Raw genomic sequence first — 6,550 nt, 5'->3', positions numbered from 1 at the left:
TTACAATGAAGGTAGATATCAATTTACATCCATGAACTTTGGAGGTTATATCAATTTTAAACTATGAACTTTCATAAGTATATCAATTTAAATCTCAAAACAGTAATCATATCAATTTAAGTGTATAAATTTAAACCTTGAAGTTTCCATATCAATTTAAACCCTTCATTACGTTTTATTTCGATATATTTATGTAAGTTTAGAATTTAAATTGATATTTATGAAAGTTATGAGTTAAATCTTATCTAGTGGTAACACCATTTAAAATGTGAAAGAGTGAATTATTCTTATGACAATTTTTTTATCGTTGATGTTGTTCGAATTGTTTCAATTCATTTCATTGCTCGCTACAAGAACTTAGTATATACTTAAAATAACCCAATAAAGGCTAAAAGAGAGATCATATGAAGTTTCCTTTTCCAAACAAATTCATTGTATTAATCTGTATGAAAAAGGTAACAATTTATTACAAGGTAAAAAGTTGGGAAAATTTGACATCCTCCAATATACTAAATTATTTTTGGAAGTTGATTAGAAATTTCCACCCCTTGGTTTATCTTTCCTTGGAATGGGTTTAGCTACCTTTTTTATGCTTTTGATTCCCACAACATCCTTGTCTGAAAAATACAAGAAAAAAACCAATTAATTAGATCAAAGAAAAAGTTGTGAAGTATAGAGGTTTATATCAGTTTGGGTTGGGTTAGATTAAATTTTTAAATCGATGATTTTTTAACGTTAAATGAATCAAATAGAGTCATTAACCCAAACTAATCCAACCTTCATATTTTTGGATTGAAATTGGGTCGGGTCATCAAGTTGTAATATTGAACTCTCTTCTCCATTAGTTTCTTATTAGAAAAAAAAACGACATAGTTTAACCATGATTCTACTTCAATTAGTTACTTATGAATTCAAACTTCTACAGTCTATCTCTGAGTTGAGGATATATATCTCGCCATTGTTTCCCTATCGATGTTATGTAAAGATAAATTGTGGTTTTATCCTAAAGTAACCTTAGGGGAAATTTCTACTTTTAAGCTTTCATGTCTTTTTTCCAAATTGAGGCACAAACTTGAATAAGCAATAAAAAAAAAAAAAAAAAAATCCTCCCTCAATAAATTTTCAACTTAAACACTAAATCACACACTAAAAATTTGGATTAGTTATTAAATTAAGATTAAAAAACTTTTGGTCCTAACTTTTCATAGATGTAACAATTTAGTTCATAAGCTTTAGTTTGTAATGATTTAATCCTTGTATTCTCAAAATTTTAACAATTTAGTCCTTTAATTTAAATATGTAACAATTTAGACTCTACATTTCGAAATTTATAACGATTTACTACTTACTATATATGAAAAATATCTTGAAAAGTAAGTGTCATTTCTATTATGTAACGATTTAATTTTTATACTCTTTTTTTAAAGTTAATTTCCGATCAGTTTATCAATCTACATGTATGTAAAAATATTGCAATGAATTTTAATAATATTTTAAATAATAGAAACTAAATTAATCATTACAAATTAGAAAATATAGAGACTAAATTGTATTACAAATAGATAGCACTTTTTTCCGTTGAAAAGTACATAAACTTTTTTTTTTTTTGTAAGAAAAGATACGAAAGTGTTAAATCATGACTAATTAAAATTCAATTATTAAATTATTATTTTCATAGAAGCTTGTGAACGAAAAGTGATTTTTAACCTTAAACTAAATACTTCTTTAAAAAAATTGGAAAAATACATCCACACTCAACTACGCAAACTTTTTTTTTTAAAAAAAAAAGAGAAAGAAATCTAATCATTTTTCAATTTATACAATTTCACTTCTACATATAGTCATACTAATTTTCTCTATATCGTTCAATTTTATCGGATGACTCGAACTACGTAAAATATGGCAACACGTGAATAATAGAAAAGACAATAGAATATTTTTATGAATACAAAAAAATTGTACTTTTTTTCCCCTAACATTAGACTAGTTTTGGAAATGGTTTCTTGCCTAATCCTAATCAATATATCCATCCACAAGAAATAGGTTTAGGATGCACTTACAAGCAGTTTGATGAGCAGAATCCCAATTCCTTGCTGCAACATTATAACCTAGAATGGCAACTAAAACCAAAACCAATTGCCAAATGAGGGATTTAGAAGCCATTTTTGGGGAAAGCAAATAGCCTTAATATATTTTGAAGAACAAGAACAATTTATTGATGCATTTGTTGCTGTTTTGTGAGGATATAAATACACAGGCATGTGGATATGATATGGTTTTCCCCTTCCCTAATTTGAAGAGCCATAGACATTATTTCTCAGCAGCTTCATATTATATAATAAAAAAATTATCATAGTTGTGTAGTGTATGATTGAAAGTTTGGCAATTCTTTGACTAGTGGAGTTGACTTGAAAGGTCCAAAATGGCACCCACAACCCACCATTAACACCTATATATATATATATATAATTATAGTATTAAATTTTCATCGAAATGTTCGATATTTACATAGATGTTTTCACGTTTTTATGGATTCAACATCAACATGAAGGATGAATTGATATTTTCTTTATATCGTAGAAAAACTCACAAAATACAAAAAATAATCATCAAAATATCACTAATATAAATGTAATATAAATAATAGATATATTAAGTTGTTTGAAAATCATAAAAAGTTTATTTACTAATTTAAAATTATTTTTTGAATTTTTTATTTTTATAATTTTTCTAGAAATGTCCATTGAAATCGATATTTTATTAATATTTGAATCAATTTTTTTTAAAAAAAAATTAAGATCTCAATATTTTTTTGACATCAACATTTTAAACCTTGTATATATGATACATATATTTCTTTCGAAAAAGTGAGAGACGTATATATATCTGTATATAGAGGACTCAAAAGATCTATACATTTTGAAGTAATTTTATTTTTATGTGATATTTGAAAATAGTTTTTTTTCTTTAACAAAGTACAAGAATCAATGAGATCCGTAGGTACATCAGATTGAAACGAACTTAGCAACTCGATAAAAAATGCATGGTAAGCATTTAAAACCACTTTTATTGCACTAAAAAAGATATTTTTTAAGCACCTAGAAAATATTTCAGGTTTAAATTATCTACTCTATATTATCTAAAAGGAATTTAAGGGGAAAAACTTTTAATTTTCGTTTTTTCTCTTTTATTTGATGATTATACAGTTATAATGAGTAATTTAAGTTGTATTTATTAAGTTTTATTTATCAATTTATATATTTTTCAATTTGAGATATGATTTTCATTCAAAATCAAGTATTTGAATCTAAATTTCTTCTATTAATTGCTTAAATTACATCGTTAATTTCTGTCTCGTCTCCTATTTCATTTCTCAAGTGTCTCCAATTTTATTTATTTTTCAATTTTTAATTTAGTTTACAACATCTTTTTTTAATCTATTCACGATTATCTTTTTTTCACATTTGTTTCTTCCTCTTTTAACTTCAAGGATTTTTGTTCTCAGCTCCACACATAAGCATCGCTTCGAATTATGCATCCATTTAAGATCTTTTATATTTTCATTTTCTTTTAATAATATATTTTATACTTAATTAGGTAATAGTTATTAAAAAATAGAGAAATTATTTCAAATAGTAAAACGGTTGAAAATATTTATAAGGTATAGCAAAATTTTAGAACTATCAATGATAGTCTTCTATTAGTGTCTATCAATATCACTGATCGACACTAATAGAAGTCTATCAATGTTATCATTGATAATTCTAAAATTTTGTTATATTTTGTAAATATTGTGATTTATTTTCTATATTTAAAAAGAATCCTAAAAAATAACTATTATTTTAAACTCTCTTAACTTCCTTTTTATTTTTCAAAGTTCATGACTCACCAGAAAAACTCTCTTATTCATAAGTTTATTAAAATTCTTAATTAAGTTGTCTTTTTTTAATTTTATGGAGATTTTCAAAAATAGAAAAATAAAAAAAATCATTTATCCAAAATAACAAAATCTAATATTCTTTGATAGAAGCGGATAGAAGTCTATCAGTGATGGAAAGTAATAGAAATCCATCATTGATACTATGTGATATATACTGATAAAAATCTATCAATATCTATAAATATATTTTTACTATTTCTATAAAAAGTTTGACAATTATTTTTTTCACGTAACACATAGTTCTAACTATTTTAATAAATTATGTTAATATACTATGTGGAATAAAAAATCAGTTTTCAAGGTTTTTAGTGGAAATTAGGTATGTTTCCTAAGTGAGGGTTGTCCACTCGCATACCAACCTTTATTTAATATGGTAAATCTGAGCGAAGATGTATTATTTAAACTTTTGAGATTCGATTTCTTTCTTTCGATTTTTATTGGTTGAATCCTCGACAAATTCTTAAATCTACAAAGTATTGATATAATTAAAACTTAATGGTAACCGGCCATGAGTTTGAACTTTTGGAGATAGTGTGTTAGATTTGCAAACAAAGTCCTAAATTTGTTAGAAAAGAAAGAGATCCATGACATTATATACGTGAGGACAAAATTATTTTTACCGTCATAGGACATTTTGAGTGTTTTCAAAAGTAAAATTGTGAGAAATTTATATCTAAAATGGTCAATATATATCGTATCATATTATAAAGTAGGTACATCAAATTCGTATTTAAAAAACTATAATAATGTAAATAAATAATAATAATAATGCTATATGGGTTGGTGAAGAATTAGAGGTTGATTGAGTCCCAAGGGTTGAAAAATGAAAACAATATTTAAAAGTAATGGCGTTTACTTGAAGTCAAAATAAACGTTAACCAACTTTTCTAAAAATCTCAATATTGTAATTTTTAAAATCGTTTTTTGATTTGATTTTTGTCTATGTATATTGCCTTCCACAACTCAATTGCTTCATCAATTGGATTTATTTATACCAATAATTTCAATCAACAGGCTTCAAGTAGGACTGTGTTTTACAATTTTTTTTTTCACTTTCCACTTTCATTAACAAACACTAATGTACAGAGTGATTTAATATAATTGATTTTTTTATATGTATTTATAGTTTTTTTTTCTCGTTTCAAAATTTGGTTTAAATATATTCTGATTCACCTACTAATCGAAAAGAATATTAAAGAGTGGAAAAGAAGACTCGTGGTTTGGAGGCTCAACAGATTCCTCAAGGTTAAAGCAATTCAAATGTTGGGAATGTATCAAAAACCTAAAATCTAAATTCAATAAAAAAAAATAAATTTCAATGGTTTTAAATACTCTTAAGTCCAATTAATTATTGTGTAAATTAATTTTTTTATTAAAAAAAATAAATAATAGATCTCCCTAATGCAGTAAACAGTTGCATTTTTCCTTAAACTATTCAAATATTTATCCTATTTAACCTTTAGTAACATACATTTTTCATCAAATTCAACAAAAATATGTATTTTTTAACATTATGAAACATGCACAATGCACGTAGTATTCAACTAGTAACCACTACTATAAAAATTATATTACTTAACATTTTTTTCACAGTCAACTATCAGTAAACTTGACGTTTTTAAAAATGTCAAGTAATCCGTAAGAATAAGAGTAATATTTTTGTCTGGGTAAAAGCATCAAGTTGTAATTGACTTGATATGTAATAAATACCAAGTATAAGAAATCTGTTGACTTATTAAAGTGTTAAATGTATAGATTCTTGACATTTATTATGGATGAAGATTATTATAACTTGAGAATTTTTACTTATTAAATGTAACTTCATCTTGACACTCATAAAATGACAATTTATTAATACTCGATACATTTTGCTTGTCAAGTAGTTACCTGTAATTACTCATGTTTTGAGGTCCAACAATGACATAATTTAATTAAAGAGGATAATCATTTATTAACAAAATAAACAAATAACACATATATATGAATAATTTAAACATCAATCGACGGAAAATATTTTCATCAACTTAACAAAATTCATATATATTGTCGTATACTCCTCATGTCAACGGAGTTTATACGAACAATTTCTAAGTTAGAAGACTATTATATCATGGTTGTGGATACATCTCAAATAGGTGTCCACATACCACCTGCGTTTGTTGCTATAATGATTTTCCATGAAAGATTTGCAGTCTGAAGCAAATAGAATATTTGTTAAATTAGTATTAGTTAATAAAGTCCGGTCCTCAAGTTTTCTTTGCCAAAATGTCCACCAACAAAATAGCTACAGACATCAAATAGTTCCAAAATTTTAGTCATTTTAGAGCAAAAACTCCCAAATAAGTCCAAAGAGACGAATATTAAAAGAGACATAGAAAAACCCTCCAAGAAAACAGAGAAAAACATCAAGCAGAGAGAGCTGAAAATGAAAAGCAAGAACAAGAAGAATAAGTGAAATATAGAGCACTCTCTCCATTACAAAGAGCTGAAAAACTAAACTAAAGATCCAAACAAATATTTTAGAAAGAAGAAAGCAAGTAGAATCAAAATGTGTGAATTGAATTTACAGGTGATTTGCATCAGTACTATCGTCGATGCAGCAACGTGGAA

At 25.6% G+C, this 6,550-nt stretch overlaps 1 long non-coding RNA gene across 1 annotated transcript; it reads right to left on the bottom strand.

Moving 5' to 3' along the window:
• Nucleotides 1-410: 410 nt before the first annotated feature.
• Nucleotides 411-2,311, bottom strand: LOC120093008 (uncharacterized). Its single transcript, XR_005486241.2, has 2 exons — nucleotides 2,061-2,311; nucleotides 411-617 (listed from the first exon to the last, which is right to left on the bottom strand). It is a non-coding gene; the product is annotated as an uncharacterized LOC120093008 (long non-coding RNA).
• Between the last annotated feature and the right edge of the window lie 4,239 nt (nucleotides 2,312-6,550).

This window comes from Benincasa hispida, chromosome 1 (genome assembly GCF_027475165.1).
Source record: "Benincasa hispida cultivar pf3 chromosome 1, pf3_genome.v1.1, whole genome shotgun sequence".
In the NCBI taxonomy this organism is placed as follows: domain Eukaryota; kingdom Viridiplantae; phylum Streptophyta; class Magnoliopsida; order Cucurbitales; family Cucurbitaceae; genus Benincasa; species Benincasa hispida.
The sequence above is the reverse complement of the archived record's forward strand: the minus strand, read 5'-3'. Positions and strand labels throughout refer to the sequence as shown.